We start from the raw sequence: 18,721 nt of genomic DNA on the forward strand, positions 1-18,721 counted from the left end.
AAGCATAAATGTCGCAGTTATCCAATATGGCAGCTCACCAACAGAAAGGCTTCAGTTCTCGGAATTTAGAGTTCAAATTCCAAATTAGCTACCTCAGTGTTTCGGTTTAGGCTCCGCGCTAGTTACGTCATCAGCGTTAAGCAGTGCAGGAAAAGGGATTGCTATTTTTAAAATAGGGGGGGGGGAATTAGCGCTTACTGATAGTTTAAATTATAAATTTGTTTTGCATATTTTGTATCTTACACACACACACACATATATATATAAATATATATATACATATGCGTAACTACTGGCGTAGCCCGTATAGAGTCATAGGGCAAATATATATATATATATATATACATATGCGTAACTACTGGCGTATCCCGTATAGGATCATAGGGCAAAATTTGTTTTGGAAGGTGGACCGGGCTACGCCCTAACAAAACAAAACACGTATGCGTAACATCTTCCGATAAATGGACAAAAGTATCATTTGAATCCGACTGAAAATATTTTATTGCCTACGTTTGTTAATGCAAATAAAATTTTATAGATTTATGCAAATTTCAGAACCTTTAAAAATTTTCAAGTCCTTATCAAAAGATGCTTTGAAAATAAAAGCAAACATTCTAGAATACTAGCGACTTTTTAAAAGGTGCATGCAATTTATCTTCTATAATATTCAGATAGCTTCGGTAACAATGTTTGGCAATAGAGTAGGCTATTTCCGGTCTTACATATACCCTGCTTCAAAGGGAAAAAATACGTGACGACGGAAAAGCCTTTTTTGAAGAAGGCATTTAGAAGAAAACTCAGTAACAAAACCAGGCTTTTGAAAGAATGACTGAATGCCAGTTAAGAAACATTTTGAATTTTATCTTTATCCCCATTATAAAGAATTGTTTTAAATGTGATGTTTTTCAGACACTTGAGAAAGGCAGCGTTAAATCCAACAACCATATTTCATTGTAAAACTAAAAGAGGCCTTAAGATATATTCCTTCAACGTATATCTTTCTAAACATAAGTTCAGTTCTCTTGGTTTCAAAAATTTCGTGAGGGGGCTTGATAATAAAATGAAATAATTGAAATGCATATGCTTTTGAAAAATATATTAGAAAGTAATGAAACCTTTAGTTTTCGTATTTTCCAGAATATGTTCGAGACATAAAGTCCCCGACGACCAATCACAGCAGTCTTTGGTTTATTCCAGTCTTAGCTGTCGATGCGGTGGTAGCTCACACAGACACGGAGAAAACGAAGGTTATGACTAACAGTGTCGAAATCAATTCCACATCCCGTAGCGATGATATCTTTTCGAACAACGTTGATACCTTCCCACACGTTATTGAATGCTTCTTAGACCCTCCTTTCAATAGAGACTTACAGCACACTTCACGTTTGACTCGTTTCAAGCCCCAAAATGCACCTGGATTAGACTCATCTCCAATCGTACGATTTCGTAAAAACGTTCCCACTAAATTTGTTTTTCCCATAATAATGCTAATTTCTTAATTAACTTACTTAATTTTATTAATTAACTGCTTACTGCACGTTGCTAGCTTTCTGGCACTTTCCAGAAAGCTGGCAATGTGTAGTAATGGAGCTTGTTCCCCCTCAAAATTACATACAGTTTCCTATCTTCGTTACAGTTTCCTATCTCGTTTTAGCTTCTAAAGTCAGGTTCCTGTCTTCGTTATTTTAAAGATACACAAATTTATGTTGCTTGAATGCTTGAATATTTTTCTCCGGAACCAAAATATCCTTATTGATGAAAAGTTTGCATTCCGGCATATATATATATATATATAAACCACAATTCACCAGCTTCTACGGAAAGTGAAATCATTCATGAAGGCTTCCTCAATAAAGTGCTTTATATTTTAATTTTTCTATCTCTCTATATAAATATATATAAGATACACATATATTAATTATTAACGAGTAACGAAAGAGAAGTAAGCTTACACTGTTTGGTGAATGAAAAACTGAACAAATTTACTTTTTTAGTTTTAAGTCAAGGTATGCGTTTTTACTTTGAATGAAGATTATGAAATCGAATTTTTCGAAACAAGTTTTGATTCAAGGATGTAAAATATTACATAATCAAATAAAACCCAATACTTAATACGAAATATTTTGTTAATTACTCCCAAGTCTTTAATTATGAAATTCTCTTCGAAGATAGAAGCGTCATACCACTTGCAGCTCACACCTTCATGGGAGGAGACGACAACTTTTTCACTTAGCTCCTCAATTGGTAGCTGTTCATACTTCCAATGCATCTGATTTTGATTGAAGTTCTTCTGTAGATTGAATATTATTCTTGGAGATTGATAAAACTAATGCTGTGAGATTTTTCGCATTATGATGATATAGTAGCGTTGTAATTAGGTTGGTTAGGTTGTTGTTGAGTTGCTGTAGTGTATTGCATTGAATAGTTGTATTAAAATTGTGTTGTATAGTTGTATTGTGTTGTATTTAGCACTATTGATTGAGGTTGTTTATTTGTATTTGAATTTGTCATTGGAACTATTGCTGTAGTTTATCTTCTCATTTTGTTGTCATTGATTTGCATTGTCTTGGGTTCTCCTTGAAAGCTATGATCGCTCGTCACGTTTTGCGAACTTGTCCGATTGGATTGTCTTGCTCTTTTTGGTACTTCCCTTCTTCCCCTTTCCTCCGTTTTCTCATCTGAGATTTTCTCCATGTCCGGATTTCTTTATGTCAAGTGCCCTTGGGCTTTAATTCTGGAACCGGCAACACTGCTCTTCGCAATAGCTCGGTCAATTATAAAGTCTTGGTAGTACATGTATTGATTGATTTCAGAAATAGATCTTTTGGCTGTCAAAGTTAAAGCTATATTAGTATGACGTTCTCGGGCATTGCTGAATATTTTAACCAACACCTATTATTATATGATTATGTATTTGAAAAAATAATTTTTTTAAAAAATTTGTAAACTGTGAAGTGGAAATATTGAGGAACTGAACCTACGTCTCCAAAAATGCTTAATTTTTCTGTTCTCTAGTACTTAAGAAATCACGTTGTGAAAATTAAGAAATGAACAGAAATTTAAAACTAGTCAAACTATAATCTTAAGTGTCATTTCGTTACGAAAACATTCTTTGTACAGAAATTACATTTTTTTTAAACACAAAATTCGTTATTAGAGGTTTTAAAGAATTTAAGAGGAACTACTCATGAGATTTCTTATTTTCGTGAGTGTATCATTTGAAGAAAAACTTTCAAATACGGCAATGAATTAAAAAAAAAAAAAAAAAAAAAAAAAAAAAAAAAAAACTGCAATCTCAAACTTTAGTTTACAGTACACTAAGCCGAAGATTTTCCTTTTAATATTTTTATAGGCTTAAAAAATTAGACAGAAAATTATTTAGTTTACGAATTAATTCGCCTGAAACTCAAGCTACGCAGCAGAAAATGTTATATTTAAAATGAGCGGTGAATAAAAGAAGAATTACTCAAGAAGTAAAGGTTTAATTATTTAAAATCAGGTATTACGTATTAGTTCTTAAAAATATCTGAATCATTTAAGAGGAAAGAAGAATTTAATTTTTTCTGTAAAGATTAAAATATTCAACATGTAGCTATGCATTTATTTCACTTGCTTGCGTACGAGGCTTGGAACAAAATTTCCTTCAAGTGGGATTTTCTTGAATATTGTTAAGAGACCATACGTACTTCGATTTCGAGAGATAATGATTCAAATTCCCTTATCCCTAAAAATAACTATTTTCGGAAGAGGCATTTCTCAAAATGCATACATTACATTTCTAAAGTTATTATAAATGTCATATTACACGAATTTAAACGAAACTCCTTCTTAAATAGGATAAAACGTACCCAGAAAGTCTGAATAGTTTTCTCATAGAAGTAAAAAGACTACATTGAAGAAATAATGCATAGATATCAAGAAAAAAACAACAAATGAAAGATAATTATCAAAATTTAAATATTGATAATCCTTGTAAATATGAACTGAAATATATAGAATAAAAATTATGAATACTAAAAATTTAGAGAAAAAGATCAAGAATGATATAAAATGTATAACCATTAAGTAATAACTCCCCCTCCTCCCCCAAAAAAATTCGAGCACGTGAAATTTTTACCATCAATGGCTTCTAATCAGGCTTGATAACTATAAAATAAAAAAATGCTCAAGTTGCACGGTCAAGAGAGAGAACTGTCATAAGTCGCCCGTCCCAGACATGAAAAACGCAATTTGAATTTCGTCAATCGCCCCAGTAGAAAGGGAAATATGGAACTGTCTCCTTTTTAGCCCAAAGGGCGTTATCCCAGAAGAATTAAGAAGCCAGAAGGTCTATTTTGGCATTTTGCTTCGAAACTAAATGTCCGTTTTAATTTTAAAATTGTTACCTACAAATTTTATCGCCCTGTGTAAAAAAATAAAATAATGAAGAATCTGTATAAATGTATGTATTTTTCTCGCATTGCGATAAAATAACGGCACCTCGAGCCGTCAAATTTTGAATAACGTAATCCTACATCGAATATGGGCATTTGGAAGCCCTAATTTGGAATTTGTTTTACTATGGATTTCATATTTTCTAACACTTTCACGAATTTTTGAATAGCAAATAAGTCAAACAAAAAATCGCGTTATATTTTCAAATTTTCACAGGACTCGTTTCGATGATTTCCGAACCACCATCCTCGGCTGCCATCGTTCCAAAGTAATTAGCACTTTGGCAGCTGAAGTTGGTGGTTCCAGATGACCATCGAAACTAATTCTGTGAAAATTTGAGAATATAACGCTGATTTTTGTTGATTGACTTCTAAATGAATATTTCTTCGTCTTGAAATTTTAACCCAAACTCAACGATTTCAAAGCGAGCAATGGCAACACTGTACGGAAAAATAAAGTTTTTATCTTCAGTGCGAGAGAGACTGTGTATCTTAAATTCTAAAGGTATGCTGATTTTAAAATTATTTTGCGACATTGCTCTTGAATTAAATTTTATGGTTTAAGTGCGAAGAACACGATATTTAATAAAAAGGTAACACACGAAACGTTAGAAAAACTCTCCTTTGGGCGTAATGTAAAATCTGAAAGCTTTCACATTTTTTTAGCCCCAAAAAATTAATAGCCCATTTGGTCTAGCCCAAAAGGGCTATTAATTTTGTTTTGTCATTTTGCTTTAATTCACGATAAATGGGGGTTCACATTTCAAAGTGTTCCCACCAAAAAATACAGCCTGTTTAAAGAAGTGAGATAATGAAGAATATGTATAAAATGTATGCATTTTTCTCGCATTGTGGTAAAACAACGGTTCCTAGAACCATCAAATTTTGAATTACTTACGTTTCCACCCGAATATGGAAGCCCAAATTTGGAATTTGTTTTACTATCTGTTTCATATTTTGTAAAATTTTAATGAATTTTCGATTAACAAACTCAACGATTTCAAAGCGAGCTATGGCAACACTGTACGGGAAAAAAATATCTCCAGCGCGCGAGGTTGTGTTTTGGAAACTCCACAGATATGCTCATTTTAAATTTATTTTGCGATATTGCTGTTGAATTGAGTTTTACAGTTTAAGGGCGAAGAACACGATACTTAATAAATAAAGCTAACACAGAAAATGTTAGAAAAGTCTCCTTGGGCGTAATGTGAAACCTGAAACTTTTTTTTTTCTTTTGCTGCAATCATATATCTGCTAATCTGAAAATGCTAACTTGTTTCAATTAATATTTATCTGTTTAAAATATTTTGCGGATTTTTTATGAACATCTAATAAAGAAATTTGAAATAATGTTTAATAAGTGTGAAATCTGAAGAAATGAATGTAGGGAATTCTTGTAATGAAATCATTTTGATGGCGCTTTTTGTTTTGAGATATACAGAGCAATATTTTACGAAGTATAACAATTTCGAAACGTTTACCCATCAGGTAAACGTTGTAAGATTGTTCTGCTGGTTATGTAATTTTCTTGGTTTGTCAATTGGATTCTCTGAGTAGATTCAATGGAATGTGACGTTATTATTTCATATTCATTTTGCATTTAAATCTGGGCATTTTCTCTCTTTCTCTCAAAAAGTAAAATAATTTCTTACCAACTTTTTCTTGCTTCGTTTAATCTTTTAACGTAAATTTCAGACAAAGTTGGTTAACGTTACATACCATAAGGCTCCACTCATACTGGGATTATCTGAGACAACTTAAAAAGACTTTAAACCTTAATCCAGTAAATGCATCTATAACATATCGGGAAATGGCTTTTCACTTTCCTGACTACTCGATCGGTGATTGGAAATATGCTTTAGCGAAAATGAAAGGTAAATTCTAATCTGGAATATTGCTCATTCGTTAAAGAGCAATCCTCTCCGTCTGCCAATTTTATTACCAACGGTCAGGTTTTTCCGAAATAGTTTATTAAAAAATTATCCAGATACAAATGATTGCAGATAGAACAATGGATGGCTTGCTTCGTTGATCGGGAGTCTATATGAATTTGTGCAATATTATGTATTCTAACTGATCATAAATGTCGTAAGATGGAATATTGTCATGTATACTTGCTAAGAGTTTTGTCAACGAGCTATAATGAAATTCAATCCTCAAAGGTTACTTCCGCCAGAATCAATTCACTTTTTGTGCGTTACTTAACACTGGGCTAAATGGCAACGATGTTTCTTTGGCCCATATGGAGATTTAAAACTTTTCTGAAAAACTCATAACAGTGTTTAATTTAAAATCAAATTTTGCTTTTCGCATAAAATTCTAAAATGCCCATATTACTCATTTTTTAGTTGGAAAACCTTGCAGAATGCAAAATTCCAAGTAATATATCTCTCGATCATGATTTTGAAATATTACAAACTGCGATAAATTGTCATCACATTTATTGCAAATTTCTGAATGGTATCTTTGAGACAATTTGTTAAACACCTCAGCTACCATTTTGAAAAACACCTCAGCTACGAAACCCCAACAATACAAACGACTTGCAATTAACATTTAATTTTTATATGATATAGATATACAAAAAAAAAAATGGTAAGCAGGTTATCAGAGATAAATGCTTACTTTAAGAGATGGTGATAATTATTATAGGTTCAATTTACGTATAATATTTCTGGAATCATAAAAGAGATCCAGCAAAATAGCGCTCTCACCGCCGGTTATGAATAAAATGTTCTTCGAAATTCAAGCCGCAGAATTTCTACTTTTGCAAACGACGAGAAACTGCCGAACCCCAATGGCTATTAACAGCAATCGGAACGTGCCTTCGGAAAAGACTTAAATGGCGGCATAAGAAATTACAGTTTTTCTGCATTATCCAACTACTTTATGCAGAATTATATGGTGCATTATCCAACTACTTTATGCAGAATATATAGGTACGTAAAAGAAACAATATAATAAGATCCTCCACTTCGCCTGGGTGGACATAGCAGTGCTTTTAGAAGCACTGCTAATTTTATTTTAGTTTAGAATTTAGAAGAATTTATATCAGGCGTACTTTAAAATTTGACTTATGACTTACTTTTTTCTGGTCATTAACTACCAAAGAGTTTTCGCCAGTAGATCCCATTAAAGTGCACTTGGCAAAAATATTTTCAAATAAATGGTACTAGGGAAGTACCAACAACCGTGGGCGAAGAAAATTCAGCTGCGTGAGCAGGCATATCTTAATACTTACGAAAGTAGGCGTTCATCATAAAAATTGTGCAGTGATAAGCAATGGCATTAAATTGAAGCATGCAGACAGGTGCTTTGTATTGCAAATGCAGATGGTGAGTGCAATGTAGCTAGTAAGAGTGCAGGATAAGCAGTAGTGAGACATCATGAAAATGGTGCGAAGACAGTTTGAAGCTGTGAATGGCATAAGAGTTCAAAGTCCTTCAGAAGTATGCAGTAGCTAGATAGGCCGAAAAAGTTCAAAAGTTCGTAGCTAGATAGGCCGTAAAAAGTTCAAAAGTTCGTAGAATCATACGATAATGTAAACATTCATACAAAATAATTAAAAAATGAAATAGTAACAAATGAAATAGTAACATTAAAATCTTGAATAAAAAAGTTTCTTGATTAACATAAGTATAAGATGCAACACAAATAACAGGACTGAGTCCAATTCCAGAGTTCAAGTAAATTTTAAAATTAAAATTTACAAGTTACCACCATGACGAATTGTCCTTGGGCGTTTGACAGTGTATTCAATAGTTGGATCATAATCCAACATTTGTTTAATTGCGTTATACTGACTATGCTTCATCTTCTCGAAAAAGTTGTGAGCTGTCATGAGTATAAAGTTATGCCGGAAGGAATATCTAGGTCGTAATGAATTATAGAGTTTCTCACGTACCAAGATGCATTCACAATGCTACGTACAGTTTTATTTTCAAGAAGATCCAGTTTTTTTGCACTCAGTTTTATTGACGATTGCCCAGGCCGGCCCTACATACAGCATGACCAGTGGAACTGGCAAATGAATGATTCGCATTAAGTTCCTACAGAAGTTTTATAACCAAAAACTGGTGGATAAATATTCAGTTAAAGAGGTGTATTTGATATTAGGTTTTTATGCATATTGTGATGTTTTTTTTTTTTTTTTTTTTTTTTTTTTTTTTTTTTTTTTGGACAAGCATTAACGTTCCGGTTCACAGGGGCAAGGTGCCTGCTCTCGTGTTCTCAATACACCAACGAAGGAGAGCATTGCCCCTTTTAACTAAAAATGTCCTAATGCCCCTTTTAACTAAAAATATTTTTAAAAGGCATATCTTTAGAGTTTCCGCTTTTGACAAATATGCATTATTCGGTACAGTGTTGTCCGTGCTCGCTTAAAAGTCGTTGCGTTTTTTAATCAAAAATTCACTTCCAGGTGTCTATATTCGGGTAAAGGTTTACATTATTCAAAATTTGATGGTACCGTTCTAGGTACCATTTTTTTCATAATGCGAGGAACATACGTACATTCATATAGATTCTCCATTATGTAGTTTCTTGAATTGTAATATAGGGCGATAATATTTGTGGTAACAACCTCAAAAGTAACTCAACGCAAAATACCGTTTTGAGACTAATAGCCCTTCTCTGCTAAGGCCCATTTAGGCTAAAATTAATAAGAATATCTAGAGTATTAATATATACACTCACTTCCAAAAGTTAAGCACGGAGAGGAAAATACTAGTTTCCGGAAGCCAATCAGAATTGAAGAGGATGCAATTCGCTCCAGAGGTAGATGGAAGTATACAAATATGTTAGGTCCATGGCGTGGATCATGGACCTTACAAGAGATAGACTAACCCAGTGGGCGGGGCGCGCGTCACCGACATGTCGGCAAGAAAGAGTAGGGACGATCTCGTTTACTTTAACAGTGAAACCTATGGCGTTTGTATCACATAACTCTTTTTAATTATTAAATGTGATACGTTGTATAGTAATGAGATTATAAAAGCCACAGTTTTTTCCAAATAGGATTTAATATATGTCATTAAAGCACTTTTTACTGCATTTCGCGCATTTTTTTCACGCGTAATTCGTGTACAAACATCTTTACTTTGGTAAAACGGTAAAAACGCTAAGCACAGAATTTATGAACTTAATTTTGTGTACAAATAACGTAAAATTAAGTACGATTGATAGTACATGAAGCTTTGAAACAAATAAAGCAAAATTAAACAAGATCTCATATATATATTTTTAAATTTTATGAACATTTTCAGGCAGTGATTTATAAAATTATTATAACATTACAAGACGATCATTTATTTGATCATATGATTATTAATGGTTATAATAATATGATGATTACTTATTTTAATAATTCATAAAATTAGGAGCATAAACTTTTCCCAGTGTAATGAAAATAAATAAATAAAATATGGAAGCACTTAGATTTTATGTTACTCTCAAAGGGACGTTTTTTAACGCTTTGTGTGTTACCTCTATTTATTGAATATCATGTTCAATTCAACAGCAGTATCACAAAATATTTGAAAACAGCATATCTTTAGAATTTCCCCGCTGGAGATAAAAATTTTATTTTCCGTACAGTGTTGCCATTGCTCGCTTTGAACTCGTTGAGTTTCTTAATCAACAATTCATTAAAATTTTACAAAATATGAAATGGATTAAAACAAATTCGAAATTCGGCTGTTCGGTTGGAGGATTACGTTGTTGAAACTTTAATAGCTCTAAATACCGTCGTTTTTTCACAATGCGAGAAACGTACATTTATTCATGCCGATTATTCATGATTAAATTTCTTTAAATATAATACAAGGCGATAATATTTGGTGGCAACAATTTGCAAAATGAAACGGACGTTTATAATGAAACAGAGCAAAATGCCGTTTCGAAACTAATAGCCTCTCTCGACTAACACCCCTTTGGGCTAATAAATTAAATTCACAGTAAATAAAAAATCTTATGCAGAATTAGAATTAAATTAAAAAAATAATCACTATAAAATGTTAGCACAATCAATTATTGCAGTTTACAATTTTGACATTAGAATATAAAATTATTAAGGTGTTAAAAGTGTTTATCTCTATGATGTATTGCGAAATAGAATTGAAATAACATTCTTTTATATAAAATATGCTATAATATTCGCCTATAATCTTAAAAAAGCAGCACAACTTAAAATTTTAAGCAAAAATTTCTTTTGAATGTATTGCCAGTTACATTCAAAAGAAATATTCTATAAGAAGCTTTAAAAAACTTTACACGGCAGCAGGAGTGGTCAGTAATTTGATAATACTTCATGTTAAGGATTCAGTGTTGGATTATATTTCATTTTTCAATCCATTAGTTGTTCGAATAGAAACTTGTTTGGAAAAATTCGATTTCAAGTTTTTCATTTAACCTGAAAAGGCATATCCTTATTTAAAACTGAAAGAATAAATTTGCCCAGTGTTGCATCCAGCAAACAGAGTACGAGTCTTTCTTTTTCGATAAATATTATAATAATTAAAATATGTAACTTAAGTCTTATGTAAATATGTGGGGTTATACGCACAGAGCACGAGATAAGTATAAACTAATGTAATTTAATTTTCAATTTACTAATATGGAATGAAAAGATGAAATAAATGAACATTCTAGCTGGTAACGGATGAAATTGACATAAGGAAAAGATATCCCAACGACTAATCTTTTACTCCACCAACAGCTAATATAATAACAGTTCACAGTTTTGGGCTTTCTCGTCGAAATTCGGAACAAGATCTGGATTCACAGATGGTGGTGATTTGTATAACACTACTGGGAAATTATCCGTCCATCAACCTCGTAGAGTGCAAGTCAAAGCCGTCTTGGTAGTCTGCCTGGCCCTTGAGAGTCAATGCTTTGCCTGAACAGACAGAGCAGTTTTATTACAGAAAGATTATCTCATAATTTTCTTTCGTTTAAAAATTTTTAATTGTTAATACCACGGAAGAGAATGGAAAAACTGGTGGTCAAAAATTTTGCAATAATTCGTATTATGTACTGGATTGAATTGTACACACTTTTGAAAAAAAAAATCGAAGCACCAAGAAGAACTTTTGCCACCGTGACGAAATTTAGTATGCAAAAACATATTGATCGAACACGAAAATGATCCAGGTTTCAAGGCAAATCAACAGGAATTGCGATCCTAGCGCGCATTTCTAGTGCGGAATTCGCAAAGTATAAAACCAGTAACAGAGATGGAAAATTAATCCTTTTATTGTTGCTGCCATTGTAATTCCGTAAAGAAGCAACTAAAGATGCCATTATGACGATATCGAAGACCTTGAAGACAACTAAACGACTTCGAACGTGCTTCGCACTGTAGGGTTGCGTGAACCTGGATGGTCATGCCGAGCAATAGGGCGCGACCTGCAGCGTACAGACACGGCTGTGCAAAGATGTTAGCAATGGACTACAAGGAAACTGCCGACGAAGTGGAGGCTGTGGAAGGCCAACGAGCACGAATGCGAGGCAAGATAAGATGATTGTTGTCCAGGTCCGAGCCCACAACGGTATCATTGTCGACTATTTAACGCACTACAGCCAAGTCTATACACACCATGGTACCGCCCACGATCTCACAGCGCTTGTCTGAGGCGGGGTTACGCTCACAGAGGCCTTTAAGCATGGACCTTATAAGACATAGATTAACCCAGTGGGCGAGGCACGCGTCACCGACATGTCGGCAAGAAAGAGTAGGGACGATCTGATTTACTTTAACATTCAAACCTATGGCGTTTGTACCACATAACTCTTTTAATATATCTCATTAAAGCACTTTTTACTGCATTTCGCGCATTTTTTTCACACGTAATTCTTGTACAAACATCTTTACTTTGGTAAAACGGTAAAAACTCTAGGCACACAAAATTTATGAACTTAAATCTGCGTACAAATAACGTAAAATTAAATAAGATTGATAGCACGTGATGCATTGAAATAAATAAGGTAAAATTGAATAAGATCTGATAATTTTTTTAAAAAATTTAATGACCATTTTCAGGCAGTGATTTTTCAAAACTATAATAACATTACAAAACAATCATTTATTTGATTACATCATCATTAAAAATTATTAACATTAAAGTGGGTTATTTATTTTAGTAATTTAAAAGATTCGGAGCATAAAATTTTCTGAGTGTAATGAAGGGGAAGAAAAGGTAAAATAAAATCTAAAAGCACGCAGATTTTAATATTACGCCCAAAAGGAACCTTTTTTTAACGATTTGTGTGTTACCTATATTTACTGAATATCATGTTTGACGAAGAACACTTGGATGTGTGGTCGAGCATTATCCTGTTGAAATCATGGACATTATAAGAGATAGACTAACCCAGTGGGCGGGGCGCGCGTCACCGACATATCGGCAAAAAAGAGTAGGGACGATCTGGTTTAATTTAACACTGAAACCTACCGCGTTTGTATCACAAACCTATTTTTAATTATTAAATGTGATACGTTGTATAGTGATGAAATTATAAAAGCCACAGTTGTTTCCAAATAGGATTTAATGTATCTCATTAAAGCACTTTTACTGCATCTCGCCCATTTTTTTCACGCGTAATTTTTGTACAAACATCTTTACTTTGGTAAAACGGTAAAAATTCTGAGCACAAAATTTATGAGCTTACTATTGCGTAAAAATAAAGTAAATTTAAATAAGACTGATAATCCGCGATGCTTTGAAATAAATAAGATAAAATTAAACAAGATCTGATAATTTTTTAAAAAATTTAATGAGCATTTTCAGGCAGTGATTTTCCAAACCATAATAACATTTCAAAACGATCATATTTATTTGATTATATGATCATTAAATTATTAACATTAAAGTGGATTAGTTATTTTAATAATTCATAAAATTCAGAGCATAAAATGTTTTGAGCGTAATGAAGGGGGGGATAAAATAAAATCTAGAAGCACTCAGATTTTATATTACGCCCAAAAGGAAACTTTTTTAACTTTTGTGTATTACCTATATTTATCGAATATCATGTTCTTCCTCCGTAAACCACATACATTTGAAAACAGCATATCTTTAGAATTTCTGCACCGGAGATAAAACTGTTATTTTCCGTACAGTGCTCGCCCTGAACTCGTTGAGTTTGTTAATCAAAAATCCGTTAAAGTTTTACAAGATATGATAAAGATTAAAACAAATTCGAAATTAGGCCGTTCAGATGTCCATGTTCGGGTGGAGGATTACATTATTCAAAATTTGATGGCTCTAGATATTGTCGTTTTTGTCATAGTGCGAGAAACATACACGTATTCATTTTAATTTCTTTTCATATAATACAGGTCGATAATATTTGGTAACAACAATTTGCAAGGAGACACGGACATTTATAGTAAAACAGCGCTAAATGCCGCTTCGAAACTAACAGCCTTTCTAGGCTACCCCCCCCCTTTGGGCTAATAAATTAAATTAATAGCAAATAAAAAAAAATCTTATGCAGAACTAACAATAAATTAAAAAATAATCACTATAAAATACAAGCAAAATTAATTATTACGGTTAAATACAATTTTAATATTAGAATTAAATGTGGAAAAATTTTTAAGGAGTCAAAAATGATGTATTACGAAATATAATTGAAATAAAATTCCTTTATAGAAATTGTGCTATAATACTCCTCTATAATTTTAAAAAAGCAGCACAATTTAGAATTTTAAACAAAACTTTCAAAAATTCGTTTTTAAATATTTAAGTAATTTTTACTTATTTACACCAATAAAAAGCATAAAAATTGCAAGAGAAAATTGCTTCTTTGAAATTTTCTATTACTTCATATTTAAAATATTATTTTCTAAAAGAAGTAGTTACAAATTTCCTTACATCGTAGGAAAACCTAAAATATCCAGCCCCGAAAACATGCAATAGCTTTATAATTATTTGGAAAGTTAATTATGCTTGATAAATGTGCTAAATTTTTAAAAATCAATCTCAGTTTCAAAATAAAAATATGTAGAATTTCTAATTTCTGAAATGAGGCGCTACAACCAGCCTTTTCTTGACAATTATACACGCTGCAATAGGCACCACTGTTAAATTCCTGCAAGTCGTCCCTACTCCTTCGGATGTGATCAAGGTGACAGACGGGAACGCCTCAGGGGAAAACCCATCTGGGTTAGTCTATTTCTTATAAGGTCCATGCCTTTGAGACGTTTGCTTTTGACCCCAAAACATCGGCGGAGTCGTATGGTGTGAAGTAGCAGCTGATCATCATGGCTGCCATCAGACTGGCATCGTATAGTGTTCAGCAATGAATACCGCTTCACTCTTGAAGCAGATGGCCACCGTGTTCATGTCTGGAGAGGACGGGGTTAACGGTCCCAGTCAGCCTTCGTTTTACAAAGGCATACAGCCATAACACTTGGTGTGGTGGAGTGGTGCGCTATTTCTTATGACAGCAGGTCATCTTCAGTCATACTCCGTATATCTTTAACAGCTCAATGATATGTTGATACCATCATCGGCCGGTTGCATTACCCTTCATGGCACGTTACTTGGGGCCATTTTTCAACAAGATAATGCCGGGCCACATGTCGCTCGCATATCTCTGGACTGTCTCCGTGCGGTTGTTACTCTTTCTTGGCCAGCAAGGTCACCAAACCTTTCACCAATCGAACATTTCTGGACATGGTAGGCCGCCAGATTAGGGCACCACAAAACATCGCAGATCTAGAGGGACAATTGATGAAAGCCTTGCAGAATGTGTCGCAGGATGACATTAGGAACCTATACCACTCCTTGCCTCGACGAATTTAAGCATGCATTGCCGCCAGGGGCAATTCGACCAACTACTAATTTGAATACTGAATGGGTGATTGTGAGCCGTGAACAGGTACTATGACCTTGATTTTTAATCATTTTATTATCTGTGTATGAGCTAAACACATATGCAGTTTCATCAAAAAGAACAACTTCCTACATGGTGCTTCGATTTTTATGCAAAAGAGTGTATTTTAATTTAAATTCATTACTTCTTCGAAGCAAAGCTTGTTTCGAGAAATCTGGTTTAAAACTTTTTATCTAATCTGAAAATGCATGTTCTGACTTAAAATTCAAACAATGAATGTTTCCAGATTCATGTTCACCAAACAGTACAAGCTTCTTTATCTTCTATTAAATATGAATAGCTCTTACGTCTTATAAGTTAAAATTTAAAATCAGAAGATGAAAGAAAATTATATCCTTGAAAACGTGTTTAAATGGAATTTAAAAATAAAACATTGAGACTAATAAATTTTAGAAAGAAGTAGAATGTAAACTGAAATGCTAGAATATACTGATTCTTTTTTTAAGTATTTGAAACTAAAACCTATGAAAATGCAAATTAATTATTCATATTTTAATGCTTCAAGCCGACTCTCCAAAGGGTAGTAATTTAAGAAAAATTCAAGAAAATAAGCAGTACTTTCCTAACATATCTTCCACTTGACATTTTGAGCATCAACAAACAAAACAGAATTAAAAATTAGGATCTTTTATTGTGATTGATGCATTTCATATTGTAGGGTGCGACGTTAAAATACCAATGTATATTGCTTCCAGTTATTCTTTTCTTTGTCATATTTCCCGGAGAACGTCTTCTGAAACAAAATCAAAGGCACCAAAGAGATTTATAGAAAACATTGATACATTTACATATGCGAGTTTCAGCGATCTAAGTTAGTTGCTCCTTAAAGATGCCAGATTTGGAAGCATCTCATTTAGAAAACTGTGAGATATGATGAATAGATTTCACGTTTTAATTCTTATGCTGGACGACACAATTTATTTAAAAAAAAAAATGTTGTTTTTAACCTTTTAAACTAATGTTCTAGACCTTAAACGTTAAGAGAAAACTATTAAATGAAATCCGTCAAACAAATGTCGAAACACTCTCAATGATGAAAATGAAATTTAATCTTCATAGCGAATAAAGTAAGGAGTATGTTGAATTCAAATGATATTCCATTTTATTGAGAATTCATAGGCTCATTTAACTGTTAGGCTAAAAATAAGATCCTTTGCAATAAAGAAAATTATTATTGATTAAGGTTATAACATTAGAATTTAGGTTAAAACATTAACATTAGTAGTCAGTTCACAAAATTTTAGAGGAAAAATGTAAAAAAATAATCTTTTAGATTTTACTTCAGGTTATGTTGACATTTCTTCAGAAATTCCAAAATTCAACATACATATTTTTATTGAAATTACAACAAAACTAATTTATTCTCCTCCTACACATTTTTTTCCTTGTCTAAAGAAAGCTTTTATTTTTATTTATAGTAAAGCTTATTGAATTAAATTTATTTTTTGAGAGATTACAATAAATACACAAGGCAATGGCAACAGAAATATAGTAGAACCTCGCAAGCATAGACAGAAAGCTTTCGTGTATAACGATAAACGCACGTGTTTTTTCTCGAAAAACGGAGTTAAATCTGTTGTACTTTCTACTTTTAGCGCGTTTGAATGAAACAAAAAGACCTGTGCGTAAACAAAAAGAACGATCAAAGAAAGAGGCAGAAATATATATATATATTTCGTATTATTAAATTACTTTGAGAAACTGCAAACTCTCTTTGATCTGTATCATAGGAGCTCATAGAGAAGTATCTTCTGGTGAGGAGGTTCTTTTTCTGGATTCATGTTAATCGAAACAACAAAAAAAAAAAAAAAAAAAAAAAAAACTTTCTGAAGAAGTGATATTAGTATGTATGACTTCGCATTTCTTAAACGAGCAGAGAACTGCATTAAATTACACATATTCTTAGTTGATCATTAGTTCCAAAATTATTGTGTATGAGAATTACATGACAATGTCCTCTATTACTTGAGTATGACAGAGGACTGTGGCTGAACCTCTGATGTGACAGAGGACTGTGGCTGAACCTCTGATGTAACAGATGGTATATTATAGATTTTAACACTGTGCAGGTACAATATTTACATGATTCGTCAACATTTCTTCAAATTTTAATCGGCTAGTTCATTATTATATACAGACAGTACACCTAATTATCACACTGAGAAAACCCTTCCAAATAAATTGTTTTTCGGGGAAAACGTCATTAATTCTAGGTAATATTTAGTAATTCTAGAAGATGTGTTTAATTGCAAAATGTTTTTTCTTTTAAAATTTAAGACAGCCAGAGGTATACAACAGGTAAACAAAATTCTTAAACTAAATAAACTTAATAATATAATATGGCAAAATGTAATATAAGCACACAAAGAAAAATATCTGTTATATATACAATAAGTAAACAGAATTATTAAATTAAATCAACTTAATATTATACGGCAATATATAATACAGTCATTTAATATAATGTGTATTGACGGCAAAACGTCCCGACGGCGAAACGGCCACGGTGAATAGTCCCGTTTCCAGATTTCTTGGCGGCCAAAAATTCAACGATTCTCAGTTAAATAAATGCATCTAATAGGCTCTTATTTACTGTATTATGCAAACGAAACACGTTGCTCTTCCTTAAGGAATTTAATTCACTATTTTTGATTATAACGTTTATGTTCTAGAAACAAAACAGGAAGGCTGATTTTTACCACTGGCGGTAAAAGTGCTTCAACTTTCCAAACCGGTAATGCAGCCTTAAAGGTTAATTTCGGATGGAATACTGGCTTTCCTTCGTTCATAAGCCTAAATGACAACCTTACTTGTAAGCTGTGTTTGGAGCTTAAGATTTGCGGGCAAATGATGGGCGGCAGGTGCCGTTTCTTTTCTAAGGAAGCTTGGGCGGAAATCCATATGGTTGCAGTGTCTGTAAATCCATATCCTACAGGCAAATGAAGTAGTTCTTCATAGGATTATTAGAAGGATTGGATTTTGGATTATTCAGTTATGGCAAAGCACACGAGGGCTATCTGCCTAAAGGAGGGATGCCTTTCGTGGAGGACTTTCTAAGGGAAACTGGCTCGTATACACGTTACACATGGGGAAAACCACGAAAACGCCCATGCAGCCAGCCCGTTCGCGGGATTCGAACCTCAGACCGAACTACCAGTGTTCAGCGTCTTTACCGCTCGGCCGCTGGTGGGCGGATTATTAGAAGATAAGAGCTCATATCATAATTTGAACAAGAATCGTCGCCAGAATATTCATAATCATCATAGCTTTTTAAATCTAGATATGCTGTCGGCTGATCAGGTAAATCAGGCGTATTTTTGACAGAATGCGTAGTGAACGCAAGAGAAGTGATTTCGGGGTGGATAAAAGATTCAACATTAAGTTCAGTT

Source organism: Stegodyphus dumicola, chromosome 4 (assembly GCF_044657685.1).
Source record: "Stegodyphus dumicola isolate Sdum_Otavi_A_Nest chromosome 4, ASM4465768v1".
Lineage (NCBI taxonomy): Eukaryota > Metazoa > Arthropoda > Arachnida > Araneae > Eresidae > Stegodyphus > Stegodyphus dumicola.